Source organism: Meleagris gallopavo, chromosome Z (assembly GCF_000146605.3).
Source record: "Meleagris gallopavo isolate NT-WF06-2002-E0010 breed Aviagen turkey brand Nicholas breeding stock chromosome Z, Turkey_5.1, whole genome shotgun sequence".
Classification (NCBI taxonomy): domain Eukaryota; kingdom Metazoa; phylum Chordata; class Aves; order Galliformes; family Phasianidae; genus Meleagris; species Meleagris gallopavo.
Genome location: NC_015041.2, coordinates 21,935,500 through 21,955,760, shown reverse-complemented (window position 1 = coordinate 21,955,760; position 20,261 = coordinate 21,935,500). Strand labels below are relative to the sequence as shown.

Here is a 20,261-nt window from a genome sequence, read left to right as displayed (position 1 = left end):
GCCCTGCTCCGACTCCCGCCGCAGGGAGCCCAGGGCGCCGCGCTGCTGCGGCATCGAGGCGGAGACCCAGACCGGCAGCGCCAGCCTCAAGGTGAGCGCCGAGCGGAGCGCGGTGGGAGAGCCGCTCCGGCGCTGGGGTGCAGCTGTCCCCCCAGGCTCACCGCTCCCTGCCCGCCTGCAGAGCCCTGGGGCGGAGAACTGCGCGGCCGGAGGGGAAGGGCTGCTCCCGGCGCTGCGGTGGGTGGCGGGGAGCGGGCGTCCGGGAGAGGTCCGCTGGTTGGTTCCCCTTAGAGAAACGCGCCTCCTGGATGCTGCGCTCTTCCATTCCTCTGTCGGTCGGAATGAGCTGTTGCCGTCCGCAGGAACTCAGCCACCCCATTCTCACGGCCGAGGCTCCAGCAGCGGGCGGACAGCGGCCGTCTGCCGGCTCCGCTCCGAACCGGCGCGTCTGCGGCAGCGGCCGGAGGTTCGGCGCCGCGCTCTGAGCAGGCGGGCAAGGAGCTGCTCCGGGATGCTGCATTGACTCACCGCGTGCTCCCGGCGTCGTGGGGCACTGGTTTCCCTGCGAGCTCCCTGTAGGGTTCTGTTTTGCAGCGTCGCCCCGCTCCAAAACTTGCTCACAAAACAAGCGGTGTAGTGTTCACAGAAGCACCCCAGGGTGTGCCTCCTCACTCGTATTAATAAAGCCAGGTATCGTGCCGTAAAGTTGTTCTCTGGGCTTAAGTAGATTCTAGTACTCGGTTATAATTAAGAAATTAGGAGATTAGGTTAACTTAAAATATACTCTGTAATTAAAAAAATAAATCAGAAAACATCTAATGCAAATGTAGGTTAAGTCACGGAAAAAAAAGAACAACCAAAGCAACTGAATCCACTTCAATCCACAAATAAAAAAAAAATAAAAAAAAAAAGTTGATTTTTTTTTTCTACTCACAGTGGGATGCTTCGTGAGATAAACTACAACTCTTTAAAACGCAGAATAGAATAGTTGTGCAAATTAGAAATTATTGCACAGTTCTTTAAGTTGAAATTTGGAAGGAGGTTCTGAAAGTGGCAATACGATTTTTTGTTCTTAGGGATTGTTTATATTTTGTTTACATTTTTACTGTTACACCATGCACTCTTGTAAGCAAATGTACTTGTCAGCTTTCTGGTTGTCAGAAGTGAGTGTATTTCAGATGTTTCTCGGCTTCGTAATTGGCACCCAAATGTCACTGCTTCAGTGACACTGTTCAGTGTGGGGACCCATGCTCAGGGAGATGGTGCTTCTGTTTAGTTAAGAACTGCTCCAGTGACACAGTGGAGATGTTTCCATGTTACATGCATTAAGATCTTTAAAATATTTTTCGTCATTTTAAAACCAAGTCAGAGCTCCCCATTTTTGCCACCATTCCTTCCACTATTTCCTCTGGGATAATATCTTCTTTTGTGTCCAAAAGAATATTACAGAACTATCACAAAGGCAAAGTAATATTTGGTATCTGGCTATATAAAACAAAAGAGCATGGAAATACAGTTCTTCAATTAGATTACAAAATTTACTAACATTTGAAGAAGTTTTCTTTATTTTGGTAGAGAATATGTGTCTAGGAATACCTAAGGGCTTCAGCTGCTACAGAGCTTGGTTGCACGTATTGGCAGTGTTGAAATGTCATCTAACTGTTCAGGCAATGAAACAGACAGGGGTCAGAAGGCTTGTAGATGTATGGCAGATTGATATAATATTCCAGTTGTGTAACTGATCAGCCCACTTAAGCCATGCTGCTTCATTTGTCTTCATTTCCTGCTCTAAACTGTTCCTTAGTTGTTTACACAATTGAGTACTGCATTATTTGCATTTGAACTTATAGAATGTTTTAAAACTGGTCCACATCTCAGTATCAATCTGGCACTGAAAGAAATCAACTCATAATGACTTCAACTCACTGTAATACAAACAAAAAAACAGAACATATCGCTTGTCTCTTACAATGTCTTGCCTAAATTTCAGATTTTAATATAATTATTTATAATCTGTTCTTGCTGGGGAGAGATCTGTGTTAGAAAGACAGTTTGTTTTGCTCTTCTTTCTTTCATTAAAAAGTTCTGAGTTGTTCCAGCCATTCAGATGTGTTGGTCACATCCTGCTTAAGATTATGAGTAGTCGTTTTGTATTTCTAGCATGAGTGCATTGCTCTGTGGCTCTGAGAACCTTGCTAACCAACACCTACAGATCAGCTGACAGAGAAGTTAAGGGGACTTGCTGAGTATTATAGATGATAGAGATGATAGACTGTGTAAGATGAGTCTGCATCATAACTTGAAATAGGACCCCCAATTTGAGGTTCCCAGTCATATGCTGTACTACTAAAATATTTATGCGCAAGCACTGAAGTGAAAAACTGCCATCCCTTGCCCATGTTTAATTCTTAATAAAACACATGCTTTATGTATTAGCTATGGCCAACTGATAACATACTCACTGACATCATATCACTGCAGACAGTAGATGCAGTCTTCTGTGATGAGTTGACTGCAACACGAAAACCTACTTGTAAACAATACAAACAGTCTCATGGCAGCAAACTATTAACATCTCAAACCTTTCATTAGCCTTTATAAAGATACGATGCACTTAATTTGCTTAATTGAAGGCTAACATTGAGTATGAGATGATACTGAGTGAATAATATTTGCTTGATCCACTGTCTAAATATCACCAGTGTTCAAATGCAAATATACCAGCTGTTCAGCAAGAAGAAAAGGCTTTTTGGACATTTCTTTGGTGATGTGAAAAGATAATTAAGTATTTCCGCTGTAGGACTTAAAGAATGCAAATGCATATTTTTATTATGGCCAGTACAGATCTTGAGCAAAAGTTTGTGCATGGATGGACACTTCTTGCACACTAAAGTACTTAAGCATTGGCCAGAGGACTACAAGGACAAACAAGCTTTACAGCTCTTATCACTAAAACATAGCAACAAATGGGAAAGCAAAACAAACAAACAACTCCACAGTCTTTCATTGACTGATTACTTTATCCTCTTCTTGAAATGACAGGAAGCTTCTTTGTGGAAGAGAAAAATGTGTCTGTGAACCTCCAAAGCTTTTGACGATTTTCAAGCATTTCCGTATCAAAACAGAAGCGAAGCTCAGGAATAATAAGAAATGAAATGGACCAGTATCTCTAGTACTAGTACTAGTTCATGAGAGGAGACCTTGTTGCTCTCTTCCAATATCTGAAAGGTGCTTACAGCGAGAGTGGGGCTTATCTCTTCTCACTGGTGACAGGTGACAGGATGAGGGGAAATGGCCTCAAGTTGCACTAGGGTAAGTTTAGGTTGGATATCAGGAAACACTTCTTTACAGAAAGGGTTGTTAAGCACTGGAATAGGCTCCCCATGGAGGTGGTTGAGTCACCATCCCTGGATGTGTTTAAAAGCCATTTGGATGTAGCACTTAAGGACATGATTTAGCAGAGGGTTGTTAGGGTAGTATGTTTAGGTTGTGGTTGGACTCGATGATCTCTAAGGTCTTTTTCAACCTGAACAATTTTATGATTCTATGATTCTATGTTAAGTTCTGATGTAGAAGCACAGAGAAGATGATCCTCCTCAATATATAAAGCACCTAGCTTTTCTGATTTACTTATTTATGTTTTTATTTTATTGGGAAATATCAGAAATGATGCAGCTGTCGGTTACAAATCTGAGGACATCAAAGTGCTATGGAGAGTACTGAGAAACTCAGGTACAGACAGTGCTGTCCCGAGGTCCACAGGCCCTGGTGAAACATAGCCCTGTGCACTGCCTTGATCTAAAGTATGTTTCTTCTTTTTACAGAAGTATCATGTCCAAGAGTGCAAGAAGTCTGTACTGCACTGCCGGCACTTTTTGTTTTTTTTAAACTGTACTACTGTGTAACTACTGGCTGGTAGTACATTCTGTAGAACATGGGACATGTTAGACACAAAGTAAGCTTGAAAAACAAAGCTCTTGACAACACTAGGAGAAGCTGTCCTGCTCTGTGACTCAGTGTGACAATCTTGATTTGACATCTGAGACATCATAGTTCTCTTGAGCATACTGTGGGACTGCAGACCTGGGAAATGAAAATTAGGGGAAATCCAAAACGTATTGGTATGTTGAAGCTATGAGACAGTGCAGGCTATTTTCAATTTAGCCCAGCTGGTCTGTGAGAGGTGCTATCTGGAACAACTCTTGCCATAAAAAAGGTTGCTAGTTGAGAAGTGCTTTTCTTGGACTAAGTCTGGGGACTTCCTATATCAGCATATTGAAGTAACTTTTGCAAAGATTTGCTGCTGTATTCGCCCTTTTCAGTCCTCCTTAACAGGTGCTGTAGTTGTACTCTTAAACACTGACAGTGGAAGTGTGTAGACTGAAGTGTTACAGAATGCAGAAAACTGTCATCAGAAAATAATAAGCTGCTTGGCAAAGGAAAAAGAGCAGTCTGATAGATTAAATTTAGCATTGAGTCAAACAGCATTCTGGATTTCCAGAACTATTCTAGGTGATAGACATTTCTATCATTTTATATAAAGCATGCCTGTTTTTTGTTTATTTGTTTCCTTTTTCCTTAGCTAGTATAGGAAATGTGTTGTAAGAGATCAATTTGACTCAATCATTTGGACACGGAATCAACAGTCATCTCAGGATGACTGCACCCCCATAAGTCTTTCAGAGCCCAAAGTAACCAACTAATAGTAGCATCTGTTTCCTACTTTGTACCATTTGCTATGTGCAAAATAAGACTCTGACACTTTATTGTTTGAGGAGCCTGATTTGGATGATATGTCAATTTCTAATACCCTTTGGAGCACTGAATGCAGATGAGAGGGGTTTCAAACTGACCACGCAGGTGAAAGAAATAATGCAAACTGAGACATTATGCAGTGCATCCTGAGAATAATGCATGTTCTTGGGATGTAGAAGGAAACTTGAATCCCTGCAGTTGATAATATCTTTCAATTTCTGCGTGCTTTGTAATTGCTAGGGTGTCATACAGAAAATGGGTGCATCATTTCCCCTCTTCTCTCCTTGAGGAAAGGAATAACGTAGCAAGCTATATACTAGCAGTAGCGGATTGGTTTAGAAAGTGAAGTAACTCAGCAGTTTTAGGCTGTACAACTAAACCTTACACCTGCTCTGCAGGTACCCTAACCCACGGCAGATGTGCCAAAAAGCTAACATAAACCCTTCCTTACAGGTGGCTTCTCTACATTCATCATCAGTTTGCCCTATTGCTGTAATGAGTGTTGAGGTGCCAGACTCTCAGCTGTGCTTAATCCTCTTGAGGGTCTTTCAAGTTCTCCGTGTTTTATTTCAGGCAGGTTGCTGTACCTCTTCTAGTTCCATGGGTATGAGTGATCCCAGATCAGGTAGCTACACACTCAGCAGAATAAGAATTGGTGAGAGCGAGCAGTGAGGCAGATGCAGCATGGAGCCAGGAGTGAAAAAGCAGCCATGCTTTGGGCTGCATTTTCCTCTGATGTCACCTGTGGTGCTGCCAGATTTCAGGGTATTTTATTTTTGTAGACCATTCTCTGCTTGTATTTCTTGGCTACCTGTTGATCTCTCCTCCTTTCCCAAAGGCTCAGCTCTGTCTCAGTAACAGGCTTATTTAGTGAAGCCCAAAATGAAGGGTGCATATTATATGTGAAACTTGTAGGTGTTTTTTTAATGTACGTGTAACTTTTCTGAAATTTCCTTTGACGAAGGCTCTATGTACCTGTGTGGTTGCTAGGAGATAGTATGTGAAGTGTTTTGTAGTGTAGCAGAGTTTGCCTCTTTGGGGGGATTGCTGTCATGGTAACCAAGGCCCAGAATTTTCTGGACTTCAAAATAAGTCAATGGTAGCAAGGTTGTGGCTTCGGAAAATCAACTGTTACCTTTACAGATGCATAAATAAACATAGAGTGCACTGTGGTATGCAGGGTGTGTGTTTAAAGTGCACTGTGTTGTGGTTGAGGACATAAGTTTGCAGTAGTGAGTGCTACACAGTGATCTCTTGTGTGTTGCTGTCTCCCTCTGGCTCAGTTTAGGAGCTGCATTTCTAGCCCAGCAAGACACCTGTCCTGCAGGGCCACAGCAGCTGGCTGTGCCTCACTGCTCTGTGGGATGGTGTTTGGGGGCAGTTCTTACAGGCTATGAAGTACAATCATTCTGTAGGAGCTCCTGCTTCTCCCCAAAACACTGCAGTGCTGTAGGCTTCTGGACCTTGAGCCACCTTTGCTTCTGGGTGAGTGAAGGGCACAGTATTATCTCTAAATGAGTCAGAATGCTGCACAGCCTTTTGGAGGCACTGTCTAGTGCAGGTAACTCTCTTCACGTGAGAAAAGCAGCTGGACAAGTTCAAGTTCCTTCACAGGTCAACCATTTGTGTCAGCCACTGCTTCAGCCTTCTGCATCCACTTATTCATACTCTTCCTTCTCACCCATGTTGACAGCTGTGAAAGAAAAAAAATGCATTATTGATATTCTGTTCCTTTAGGTTACCTCTGTATCTGTGAAGAGAGGATTACTCTGGAAAATTGATCAAAAAGAATCCTATGTACCTCAACCTATTGATTTGCCCATCAGGTGCCAAATATTTTATATCTTCAATATAGAAGTAGAACTAAGAACTTACTGCAACCCATCGGCTAAAAGGTGCTACTTTAGAGGCAGTCTCAAGTATGAACTCCTGATAGTAATTTGAGTTATTCCTTTGAAAATACAAAACTGATTTTGTCGATTCACAATCTGTTGATTTCTTGCCCTGGATTCCTATTGCCTCTTAAAATGACAGCATTCTTTCTAAAGGAGGAATGGGAAAATCAGGCCCGAATCAGGTGTTTTTAACATGGAAGGGAGGAGCAGAAGTTGCAGAAATATGGGCCACTATGACTGCACACCAAATCCCAAGCAGATCCACAGGGATTCCACAGAACCACTGTTTCTTCCTGGTTCCTGTGAGTTTACAGAGTGTGAGTGTGCACAAATATTATGAAATATTACAAAATTATATTTAAATGAGAAATGCAAAGAAGTGGCTGAGTCTGTAATGTCCACTGCGAGGTAGGGGAATGAGATGAAATGGGCAGAAGAGAGCTTTGAAGTACTGTAGCTATTGGAAAGCAAGCTACTGAACAGCTATTTATAAGCGTAGGACAAAACTGTGCTCATAGCCAGTTTGTATGTGGAGCTGTAACCTGTTAGATTTAATTGCAACTTATTTATTTTTGGAGGAGCAGTGTCTGACTTCCTTCTTATCTTACAGCCATTTTAATGAAAATATTGGTATACTTACCAATGGCACATGGCCACTATTAAAAAATAAGCTTAGTTTAATGTGGAATTGGGCATGAGGCCTATTAACTTAACTTTGGAGCTGCTTTCAGTACTCCTTTTTCCCTTTCTTTGGAGGTCAACAATTTGGCTACAAGAGCAACAGAAAAGCTTTCTGTTTCCCCCGTTACTAGAGCAAATGACTTTTGGAAGGCACCGTAAACTTGAAAGTTGTCAATAAGATTTCTTTTGAAACTGACAGAAATGTTCCTCAGGGTTGGTGATAATATGGCAGTTAGGCTACCTTCTGGAGAACAGACACCCAGGTTCAGTCCTCTGATTTCAAAGAATGTGTCTCCTGCCTCCTGAAGTGCTGACAGTAGTGGATCCTCCTTCTGTATGTCTGAGACAGCTTCTGTGAAATCCACCATTTGCAAAGAACTCTTCCTGCTTATCCACTTGTGTCACAAAGAAAAGAGTTACCTAAGAAGTTGCTTGATTATTGTGGAAAATAACACAGGCTTTCAGGAGAAAGTGTTATGTTCTATCTCAGAATAAAACTGTTCAGATGCATTAAATAATTAAGGCTGTGTTTATGTGCTGAACTGTGTTGTGACTTGTGGAACCAGTGAGTTAATTGGTGAGGGGCGTGTTTCTGCAGTCTGTCTTCAAGCTACTTCTCTTTACCTCAGAGAACACAGTGAGGGAAACCACGATGACCAAAAGTCTCAGAAGGTCCAGTTTCCTAGGTTCTTGAAGACTTGGTGAGGTGGGGACTTGCAGAGGCAGTACTGAGCAGGATATCAACAGCATCCAGTGAGCACTGCCTTTTAGGGAGACTGAAGGATCTGCTTGACTGTCTTTGTTCTGGGGAGGGGTTCATAGAATCACAGAATGGTTTGGGTTGGAAGGGACATTTAAGATCATCAAGTTCCAACCCCCTGCTATAGGCAGGGACACCTCCCTCTAAACCAGGTTGCTCGAAGCCCCATCCAGCCTGGCCTTGAATGCTTCCAGGGAGGGGGCATCCACAGCCCCACTGGGCAATCTGTTCCACCACCCTCACAGTAAAGAATTCCTTCCTGATATCTAGTCTAAATCTACCCTCTTCCAGTTCAAAACCATTTCTCCTCATCCTCTCACTATATGCCTTTATAAAATGCCCCCCTCCAGCTTTTCTTCAGGTGCTGGAAGGCCACTATAAGTCCCCTTGGAGCCTTTTCTTCTCCAGGCTGAAGAGCCCAACACTCTCAGAGTGTCCTCATAGGAGGGGTGCTCCTGGGCTCATCTTTGTGGCTCTCCTCTGAACCCACTCCAACAGCTCCATGTTCTTTTCTTCTTCTGTTGGGGGCTTCAGAACTGGACACAGTACTCCAGGTGGGATCTCACAAGAGCAAAGTAATGGGGCAGCTCCCTTGACCTGCTGGGTTGGAGGCACAGAAAGGTCAGCAGAACACTACTGAGCACAAGAGTCCAGTGGGTGCTTGGAGGAGAGACTGTGAAGGCCTGGGATTGATTAAAGCCTTTAATACTTTTTTTTTTGCCTAAATATATAAGAGTAATGACAAATGACAGAACTTGGGCTGCCCAGACCTCAGAGTCAGAGGATTAGGAGTGAGGGAGCACATACTTTCCATCTGTGATCAAGGAAATTATAAGGGAACAGCTGTAATAGCTCAGCATTCATAAGTCCACAGGGCCTGAGGGGATTCGTCACAGACTACTGAAGGAATTAGTGGATGTTACAGCTTAACAGTTTACTGAAAGCTGTGGGGTCTGAGGAGGTCCCTGTGGCGGGAAGGTAGCAAACCTCTTAACAGTTTACTGAAAGCTGTGGGGTCTGAGGAGGTCCCTGTGGCGGGAAGGTAGCAAGCATTATACCTAGCTGCAAAAAGAGTGTGAGAGAAGACCCAGAAAGTTACAGACCTGTCAGTCCAACTGTCTCTGGAAAAATTATGGAGAAGACTGTCATGGAAGATATTGAAAGCATTCAAAGAACAAAACTGTTATCACATGTAGCCAGCATGGGTTAGTGAAAGGGAGAACCGTACCTCAGTAATCTGATCTCCTTTGTGATGAGGTCTCCCATATAGATGGATGAAGGGAGTCAGCAGGTGTTGTCTTTCTGGGTTTTAGTAAGACCTTTGATATTTTCCTCACAGCTTCCTTCTGGACAAATTGTCCCACTGTGAGATTTGTTCATGTTGCCTTGGGTGATGAAGTGGCTCGATGGCAGAGCATGAAAGGGTAGTATGGGGTATACTGAATGGAGGCTACATTTGGTTGGCTGGTTTGCTGACAGTCACCAGCTGTGTCTGGTGTTCATTCTAAGGCCTATCCTGTTGCACATTTCAATGATTTGTATGCAAGAATGGAGTGCACCCTAAGCAAGTTTGCTGATGACACTGAACTGGGAGGGGCTATTGCCTCCGTGTAGGGAGGAGAGGCCTTGTAGAGGGATCCAGAGACATTGGAGCATTGGATAATCATCATGAGCATGAAATTCAACAAAGAAGAATGCTGGATGCTGCACCTGGGGCAGAGTGATGCTGTACACAGGCGTAAATGGGAATCAAATGGGGAGCAGCTCAGGAGGAGGGGACTTGAGAGTGCTGGTACCAGCAGCTCAGCCTCAGCCAGCAGTGTGTCCTGGCAGCCAAGGGGCAAACAGTGTCTTGGAGTGCATTAACACAGCACAACCATATGGTCAAAAGAGGTGACTCTCAATGTGTTCAATGTTGGTGCGGTCTCACCTTGAATACTGTGTGCAATTCTGGGCTTCACAGTATAAGAAGGGTGTTAAGGTCCTTGAAAATGTCCAGAGGAGGCAATAAAGCTGGTAACTGGACTAGAAGACATGAAACATTTCCTAGTGTGGTGTCTGCACCCCATGGATGTTAGTGTTCAAGAGGCATTTGGACAGTGCCATCAATAAATGCTGTAACTTTTGGTTAGCCCTGACGTGGTCAGGCAATTGGACTTTGAAGACCACTTCCAGCTGTTCCGTTCTGTTCCATTCCATTCCATGCAAAGCAGGACGTAATTGTTCAAAAGAAAATCAATTCATCTGCAGCATTTGTGGAAGGACCATCTCTTATAGGGTAGAAAAGACCTGGATTTAGACATAAGACAAGGGTAGTGGGGCTGAAGAAGCATATGGGAAGGAAAACGTTTTGGGGAAAATATTTTTCCTGGTGTCACTGATTGCTGATGACACCTAAAAGTCCTGAGGATGTCTGAATTTAGGTATTCTCATACAAATCTTATATCTACACTACAGGAGTGTAGTTTGCAACTACTGAGAAGTTTGTTTTATAGTGGTCTTCTTGAAAATGCTACTTCTGAAGTTTTATTGTGGTATTCTTAAGATATTTCTAAAGCCATTCAGTTACACATCTGTTTCACTGCAACAGGGAATTCATAGATGGGTTCACTGTTGCCTGAGGTCATCTAAATAGTCTGGGCTTTTTCTGTGTTTTTATTTTTCCTTCTCCACAGTGATATAGGGCTACTAAATCTATGTCATCTTGTATTTGAGAACAAGGCAAAAGTATCTAATAATTATCCAGACTAGTTGGAGGATTCTGATCAGTCTGTTTGGAAGATGTACATTCTTGAAAGTAAAGTCTTTGTCAAGATATTTTTTCACTGGAGTACTGCTCCAAGCAAACCATCACCATCCTGATTTACAGTAGTGTTGTACCTGGGAGATACCTGGGGGAAAAGTGCTGGTAGCTCAACCACTGCTTTTACAGGAAAAGCAGCTTACTGCAAGGTCTTGTTGATCTAAGAGAGCTTGACAAAAAGGAAAAAAAAGGAACAAAAATAAACAAGTATATAAACAATAAAAATAAACCAGTCAGGGATAAGGATGAAACTTGTAAATATGAAGATACTTCTGGTATAACTTCGTGAAATTACTCCTGTGCTCTAGCATGAAGGGTTAACACAACCTTTTAGCTCTGTGGGAATTAATTTTATGTTAGTGTCAGCTTTTTTTTTTGAAAGTGACTTTGTATTAACGTCACTTTATCTAATGCAATATTTTTTCCTGATGCATTCTGCTCATTTTAGTGACAGAGCTACATTTTACTATGCTGGTCCTTCAGCTGTGCAACAGAATTTGTTTGTTGTACCATTAGTGGAATTGTTCTCATTTAAAAAGATATTTTTTTCTAATGCAGTTGAAAACAATAGGTTTGATAAATATTGTTAAGGTCACAAGCTGGAGGCAAGCAAGATATATGCCAATTTTAAAATACACTTAAAATTTCATAATTGTAAGTTAGAGTTTAGGCATTCTGGTTTTGAAATTGTCATGCAGCAAGCTTAGTTGTTTAACTGAAGTACTCAGGTGTGAAGCCAGATACTTAAGAAAGTAAAATATCTTAACATTAGCAATAAAATAAAAACTAGGGAGCTGACCAATGTTACATTCAACTGTAAAACGTGAGGATATTGCACGACCTCTAGTAAGATCCTGCAATGGACTACGCCTGTGTGATGCCCTTGGATCCTCATTAATTTATGTTTCTGTATTTCTCTGTGTTCCTGGATTTTGCCATAATAATTAACAGTTTGTCCAGGCAAATCCTTGCAGAGTTAAGAGGAGGAAAAAAAGAAAAAAAGAAAAAAAAAAGCAGGTGAAAATCTTAAAAATAGTTCAAACCAACAGTTTTAGCCTTCAGGCTTAAATTTGTTTCTTTCCTACTCTATCAACTTGGAAGATTCTTTTGTTGTCTCTTTGCAGATATGTGTTAACTGGAACAGCTGATACACACGTAGATCTTTTTTGGCCCTCTGGCATCTCAGTGGCTTAGGGACTATCCATATAGTTCAAAGAGTTCAGTAATGAATCATCTTCAAAGGAGAGAATCTTTTTCATGGGTTCCACCAAATTTATACAAGGGACTATTTTTAGATCAAGGACCTTTTTTTATTTATTTATTTTTTATTTTTTACCCTTGGGACTTAAAGGCATCTGTGGCCTTGCATAAGATTTGAAAAATCTGCTGTTCTGAAAGTAGGTTCTTCAAGGCTATCCTTTCATGTTCACATTATTGCATTATTGTTATTTTTAATTTAATTGCAAATAGTCTGCAGATAGGTTAAAATTGTGAAGAGCTCTGTATTTCTATATCTTACATGTAAACCAGAGAAGGCTGATTCCCTGTACTGTGAATGCAGATGTCTGCCTGTGACAGGATGGTGCTTAATTACTATGCTTATGTTTATTTTCTTATGTCAGTAAATGATGCAGTTTATCTGTCCAAGCCTAAGATACACTTGTGTTTACAACTTGGTGCTTTATGATACACATACGGTCTGGAATATAGCTTGTTAAATATCAAGTGAGTAAAGAGTATCTTCAATGTACCCTTATTTTATTTTTGAATGTAAGTAGTATAGTTGTACAGGATCTGCTGGGACAAAATGGAGGAGAGTGCAAACAATTTTCTGTCATTTGCAAGGTGTTTCATCTGTGTAATCAGTGTTTTGAAAGGATAGTAGTGGAATACAGGATCATAGAATCACCAAGGTTGGAAAAGGCCTCCAAGATCAGCCCGTCCAAACATCCATCCATCACCATTATTTCCTACTAAACCATGTCCCTCAGTACAACATATAAATGTTTCTTGAATACCCCCAGGGGACAGTCATTTTTGAGTTTGAGTAAAAACAAACTATCCTTGCAAGATACTGTCACCAGGCACATTTAGGAATACTTGAATGGTAAGGTAGATGGCCATGAACTTAAGCGTAGGAAGTTCCACGCCAATATGTGAAGAAACTTCTTCACAGTGAGGTGTCAGAGCACTGGAACAGACTGCCCAGAGGGGTTGTGGATTCTCCTTCTCTGGAGATATTCAAGAAAATATCCGCCTGGATGCCTACCTGAGCAGCTTGCTGTAGGGGGCCTACTTTGCAGTGGGGATGGACTCAGTGATCTCTGAAGGTCCCTTCCAACCCCTACAATTCTGTGATTTGTGATTCTGTGCATTTCAAAAGCTTATGTGAGAGATCAGGTTAAATTTGATTGCAGACATTTGTTTGTAAGAACGTTTAACAGGTAACAGAACTAGCTTTCTGACTGAACACCAGAAAATTAAGAAAACAAATGTGATTATCTTTTTAAGGTGCTTGACAAAGAATACTCTAGAATTTCTTGTGTATCAAGAACAGTATATTTTTTTCAAAAAAGAAAAAAAAAATGAAAGAGATTAAACTACAAACCAGTGTTCAGTAATGCAACAGTAAAACCTTTATGCCTTTTTGTACTTTTCTGCCCCAGTGCAGAAATGTGTGATTTGTACATTGAGTGGCAAATTTGAAGTTCACCACGTTAGGATCCAGATCTTGCTTCGAGAAGACTCCACTGGCATCAGTGAGATGAAGACTTGGTCTCTTGCAGAGAAGATGATGGCAATGGGTAAATGGACCTTGATATCTTCTCTTCCTGTTAATGAGCAGTCATGGTCCAAAATCACTTCCCTCTTACATAGCCCTTATCTGTTATAGCTGTAGCTAGTAGTTGGGCTAGGCAGTGTAGCATCTCCAAATATTTTGTTCCTAATTCTCCCTTGTAAGTCTTAAATATTTGTTGATGATTAAAGGAGGCAGTGGCATGCCACCAGTACTGTATTCTAGCTTTACATCAGTTCAAGATGTCACCAGTTCACTCATTCTTTCAGTACAAGATCACTGAAGAGGATATTCTGCCATTTTTGGTTGTTTTTTTTGTTTGTTTGTTCTGTTTTGTTTTGTTTTGATGGCAGATCCTTATGTATGGTTGCTTAGTTTATGCTCATCTTCAAGTGAGGATGATCAGGGTGAGCCATTTTCTGGTATCTGCAATCCATTTTTTGTGGTTGTTCTTTTTTTCTTTTCTTGATCTTGTTTTTTCTTTTCCATACGACCAGTTGCAGAGGTGTTTCTGCTGCTGAGAATGAGATCAAAGCTGAATACTTTTAAATGTGTGAGCTCCTTGGTTCTTTCTGGTCACAGTTCACATCCTGTGTCTACTCACTGCCAAGCCTTTGCAATTATTCTTTGATGATCAATTACTTTCTTACTATGGAGGAGAGGAGTTCTGCCTCCTTATTCCAACTGTTACGAAAGCAGTTGAGTATCTGGCAACAGATCTTATCCTACCAGCTTGTATGCCATTAACAGCATCAGACAGGATAATCTCATGTCACAGACATGTGGCTTAAAACAGTATTTTCATTACTGACCATTACAGGATTGAGCATAAAAGAGGGATGATAATCTTCCATGCATCTTGTCTTAACTTCTTCCAAATTTTTGCTGCTTTTCTCTCAGAAATTTGCTTGGCAAGTGACTTGTTTATGGGAAATGGATACTGTATGGAAATATCACTTCAAAAAGAGAAATATTTCTGAGATAAAATTTTGGAAATAAGTGTGAAGTCAATCAAAACTTAGTAAAGTTAACCTTAGATTCTGTTTATACTTACATAAAAACGTCCACCTGAATTACTGCATCTACAAAGGTTTTACTCCTGGTGGCTTGGAAGATCCAGCTGAAAAACTTCCATCTGTCTGGCAATGCTAACTAACTTAAATCATTTCATGCTGCATCTGGGAGGTCCAAAGACATGTTGTCATAGAGATACACACATTCATTTTAAACCAGCTTTACACTGCTACAGCTTGAGGCGTAATGATTACAGCAACATCAAGTGTGAATCACACTGAGAAGCTGATCCAGTGTGGAAACTGATACGCTTCAGCAGCTGGCTGCACTGAGTACGCATAATTACTGCCCTTCAGTGAGCAATCTTGAGGTTGGAAGCAGAGGACACAGCTCAGTTCTTGCTGAGACAGTCAGCCTTGTGCTGAGGGGCCTGACCAGGTGCCTTAATTTCTCAGTTGTGTCACCCCTGTAGAGAACAACCAAGTGGCATTTGACAAATGGATCAGACCTAGCTAGAAAGACTCACTCATTCCACAGATGGGATTGTTCTACCTGTTGCTACTCCTCTTCATTTGGTGACTTTTTTTAAAGTTTGGTCAGTAGGCTGCTATTTGATCCATTGTTGTTATGCTTCTTTCTATGGAGAACCTAGTCATATGAGGGAAGCATATGAATGGTTATCTGATGTAACTGTCAGCAACGGAAATGGAAAGTGACTGACAGTAGTGTGTGTTCTGTACTTAAAAAATCATGAAGACTCTGTACTGCTTCATGCTGTACACATTTCAATGATAATTAATCTCAGAAGGAAATGTCTGCAGTCTACCTTTCGAGAGTAGCACAGGCAATCATTAAACCAAGCCATCTTAAATAAGACAGATGTTCTTGCAGCTGTTTTATTTTCTCAGAATCAGTCTTTTCACTAGAGCTCATTTATTAGTCCTTGCCTAGTAAAGTATATTTATCCTATTTCTGTACTCAGTTGCAGCATCTTGCAGCATTCAAGGATAATAAGATAATTTGTGGTGGCTACCAATGAAATTAGTTTGTTCATGCTATAATCTAGTTACTTGGACCTGCATACATTTTCATTGTAATTACTGCAAATGTCTTATGCACCAAAGGGAAAAGTCAGTTGAAGTCTCTGGCATGCATAAGAAATGGAGGAACAATTCTTATCTGCTGAGTGCATAGGTGAGGTTTCCATTCTGACATCATATTTTCACTTTCTGAATTTGTTCAAGTGACGACACTTGAACACTTGTTACACTTGTTACACAACTACAAAATCATACGTTTTATTAACTGTTGAAGTAAGGAAACTTTTTATATAAAGTAAGTTCAGGAGTTAAGGACTCAAAATTCTGAGATGGCCTGATGTCTTTAATGCTGTGGCTTTTGGCTCCTCTGAGATGTCTGGCTGCAGAAAGAGCTCCTAATTTTCAATCATGTATGTATCGTGAGTGAAATTAAAATATCAGGGTTGGGGACAACTTTTTATTATTATTTTTAGGGGCAAAGCATATAACGATATGTCTTGGGCTCTTGCCATAAAGTCAGACACAAAAGTGTTGGTTATTATGAATGTGTTTCAGTAGAACTTTTGCAGGAAGAACTGGTCTGCAAATATATGTGCCTCTTTACTGGAAGCTGTGAGAGGAGATGGAAGAGAAGGAACTTCTAGAACAGGAAATATTAACCATAAACCAGTTCAGACATTTATATGGAAATGGCACTTTTTCAACAATTCAGCAATTCAACAAACAACAAGTGTGTTTCCATTAGTGTTTTTTTTTTTAAATTGACCCTGAAATGGGTCAACACTGCACTCTTACATAAAGTCTCTACAGTTCTCATCACCAGAAAAATGACTTCTCACCTTTCTCACCCTTAATGCTAAATTATTTTGAATTCCTTTCCCACGACCTCCTAAAATCAAGTAAAGATCATAATTTGGACCTGAGAAGCAGCATTCGCCTTTCCATAGGGAAACAAAAATCAATAGCCAAGATGTACATAAATGTTGTATCAAGGCCATTTTTAGACTTTGAGAAGCAAAATCCCGTTCTTCAGTGTCTGCAGGATAAAGTAACCATGCTGGCTGTTAAATTGCCTTAAAGGCTTTTAGATCTATTGTCTCATACCTGCTGAAGAACTAGAAATACGTTGGTTCACAGAAACTTTGAAAATGAGACCTTTCATCTAATTTGAGAACTTCAAATGGCTTTGCTTTATTGGTAGAAATGGCTGTTTCTGTGAAAAGTATGTTAACTGATATATGATCCAGCAGTGTGGAAGGCCAGCTGCATCCTGGGCAGCACCAGAAGAGAGATGACAGCAGAGAGAGGGAGGTGGTTGTCCCCTCTGCTCTACTCTCATGAGGTCCCACCTACAGTACTGCATCCAAGCTGGTGCCTTCGTGCAAGACAAACATGGAGCTGTTGGAGTGAGCCCAAATTATTTCCTGAGGTACAGTCAATTTTCAAAGAAGTTAAGAAATATTTCATTGACATAAATGGAGGGAAAGAAGCTTCCGGGAGGGGCAGAGAAAGTTATTTAGGCAACCACAGATTTACCATGTTGTCACACATGGTAAAAAGCAGTGCCAGAGTTCCTAAAGACATTGTGTTACACTGAACAGAAGATGCAATTCACTATAATGTTATTAAGCTTACTGGTCAGCCTAATGTGAGCACTGATAAAAGCAAAGAGATTTTTCTAAAGAAAGGAAAGTTAATAACCTTCAAGGTTTCGGGAAAGAATTTGTGTTATCAAAGGCAAAGCTATTCAAAAAGCTACAGCAAATGGGATGAAAGTAATTTAGGTAAGGTAACAGAGAACCTTGAGGGCACAATAGTAGAAATGGACTGAAATTCAAACAATATGAAGTGCTGCACTGTGCACTTTGGTTTGCTGCAGTATGCTGGAAGACTCTTGGCTGAATACATCAGAAAAATCAGAGGTGATGTGAGGAGTAGCAGGTTTTAAAAGTGAAAGGAAGTTTCTCTTATTCAGAGTAGTGTTCCAGGACTTCAGTCAAGTAACGCCAGAGATGAACAGAAACAAACTTTTCCAAAACAGGTGAGATTAAAGGGATTATAAAAGATGACTTCCCACAGTTGCAGGGACCTGCTCTCTGACTGTTTAATCCTTTCTTGAAAATGCATTTGGCTTCACATAGCAAGTTTCTGTTAAAGTTCAAATGTTTCTTATGAAATAAAAGAGACATTGAGCTGGAGGCCTCCTAACAAAATAAGTAGTGAAATATCTGTAATTGTTACAGTCATTGAACATAAAAAGCTCCTTTGTGGTCATACACAAAAGTCAGACTGGCTTGATGATCACATTGTGGAATCCCTGTGATGAATTGATAGTACAGTAGGAAAGCTGAATTCTCCGCACTGAGTAACACAGGAATATCATTGGTTATTTCAGTTGTGGTATTACAAATATTTTAATACTGCTCACTACAGAATCTAGGTCTAAAGTCTTCAGGGTCACATAACATAATCTGAACAAGAAATTTCCACATTCACAACTCCTCCCAGTGAAGTAGCGCTTTTCATCTGTGCTCCTTTTTAGACCTTCGTAGTGTCACAGAGCCAACCAGTTGTTCTATATTTATCTGCCAAATGCAGGTTGTAACCACTTCAAGGTTGTTTAAGGATTCTTCCAAGTGCAATGACCCTGTAGAAATGTAAGTCCAGCCACTGCTCTGGTTTTTCCAGTCAAGCTGGATGGTTCTACTGGTGTGCTTAAATATCTTGCTAAGTTAGGCTTCAGTGAAGGGCAGGATTGCAAATACATAATAGCAGGTGTAATGGATCAGATCAAACTGCCAAGATAATATCGTGTCTCTCAGAATGGTCTACACTGGATAATAACATGAGGGCAAGCTCATGATACCTCCTGCAGCCACTGCTGACCACAAAATACAGAGATCTCTTAAATATATAGAAGTCATTTTTTATTTATTAATCCTCAAAAAGTACAATGTATATTTTCAGTGTCCCCCTGAACACAAGTTTTGTGTTTTATGGAACACTCACTCCTTTTTGTATTTGTAAATAATAAAGCAGGGCACAGTCTGATGTATTTTGTAATTTGTAGTCATAGAATCACAGAAGGGGTCGAGTTGGAAGGGACATCAAAGATCATCCAGTTCTATACCCTCTGCCATGGGCAGGGTTGCCAACTACTAAATCAATCACCAGGCTGCCCAGGGGCCCATTCAACCGAGCTTTGAAACCCTCTGGGGATGGGGCATCCACAGCTTTACTGGGCAGTCAGTGCTGACATCTAATCTAAATATATCCTCTTTCAGTTTAAAACCATTCCTCCTTGTCTTACCGCTATCTACCTGTGTAAAAAATTGGTCTCCTTCTTGCTTATAAATTCCAAGTATTGGAAGGCTGCTTTCAGGTTTTCCTGGAGCCTTCTCTACTCAAGACTGAACTAGCCCATCTTCCTCAATCTTTCTTCATAGGAAAGGTGCTCCAGCCCTCTGATGATCTTTCTGGCCCTTTTCTAGACCCACTCCAACAGTTCTGCGCCCTTGTTTTGCTGGGGGCCCCAGCCTGGACACACCCAATCCCATAATCTATCTCCTTGATGAAGGTGTGAAAGAGTACTGTCCCAGGACAGACCTCTGGGGAACACCACTCATCACTCATCTAGACCTGGACATAGAGCCATTGAGAACAACCTTCTAGCTATGACCATCCAGCTAATCCTTTATCCATCAAACTGTCCAAACTTCAAACCCATACTTCTCCAATTCTTAGATAAGGATGTGTTGTAGGAGCATGTCAAAAGCCTTGCACGTGTCAAGGCAGATGACATCAGTTGTCCTTCCACTGTCCACTGACGCTGTCACTCCATCACAGAATGCTACCAGATTGATAAGGCACAGTTTGCCCTCGGTGAAGCCTTGCAGGCTCTTGTGATCACCACCTCATCCCTCATGTGCCTTAACATAGCTTCCAGGATGATTTGTTCCATGATCCTCCCAGGCACAGAGGTGAGGCTCATCAGCATGTATTTCCCTGGATTTTCCTTTCTTCTTTTCTTAAAAATGGAATGGTGTATCCCTTCTTCCGGTCACTGAGGACTTTGCCTGATAGCCATGATTTTTCAAATATGGTGGAGAACAGCCTGGCAGCCACATCAGCCAGCTCCATCAGGGCCATGAGATACATGCCTTTGAGCCCCAGAGACTTAACGAACATTTATTCTCATTCTTGAGAATTCAGAATTTATGCACAAGTAGCTCTTCAGTGGAGTTATGTGTAATATTGACTCTAATCCACTAAAATGGGGAAATGATACTTGAATAAAAGCTTAATTGCCAAACAGTTTGTCAGTAAATTGGAACTGAAATCTTCCGTGGCTTTCAGGGACATGATTTCTAGATAGAGGTGATTGGAAATTTTCAGAACTTATATATTGCAGAGGAAATTAATTTTCTTTTAGAGTTCACTATGTACATACTTCCTGTTGTTACTACTTACTTAATTCTGGGAGAAAAAAACCAAACAAAAACAAAAAACAAAAACA

General features: G+C 41.0%; 1 protein-coding gene across 3 annotated transcripts in view; it reads left to right on the top strand.

Annotated features, from left to right (window-relative positions):
* PDE8B (phosphodiesterase 8B) overlaps positions 1–20,261 on the top strand; it is a 79,392-nt gene that overhangs the window by 9,240 nt on the left and 49,891 nt on the right. The window contains exon 1 of one of the 3 annotated variants that reach the window (XM_010725532.3): positions 11–91. The exons of the other annotated variants lie outside the window; for them this stretch is intronic. The gene's annotated coding sequence lies outside the window, so the exon portion shown is untranslated. Of the gene's footprint in view, positions 1–10; positions 92–20,261 lie in introns of those variants that run through there. 3 annotated transcript variants of the gene reach the window in all.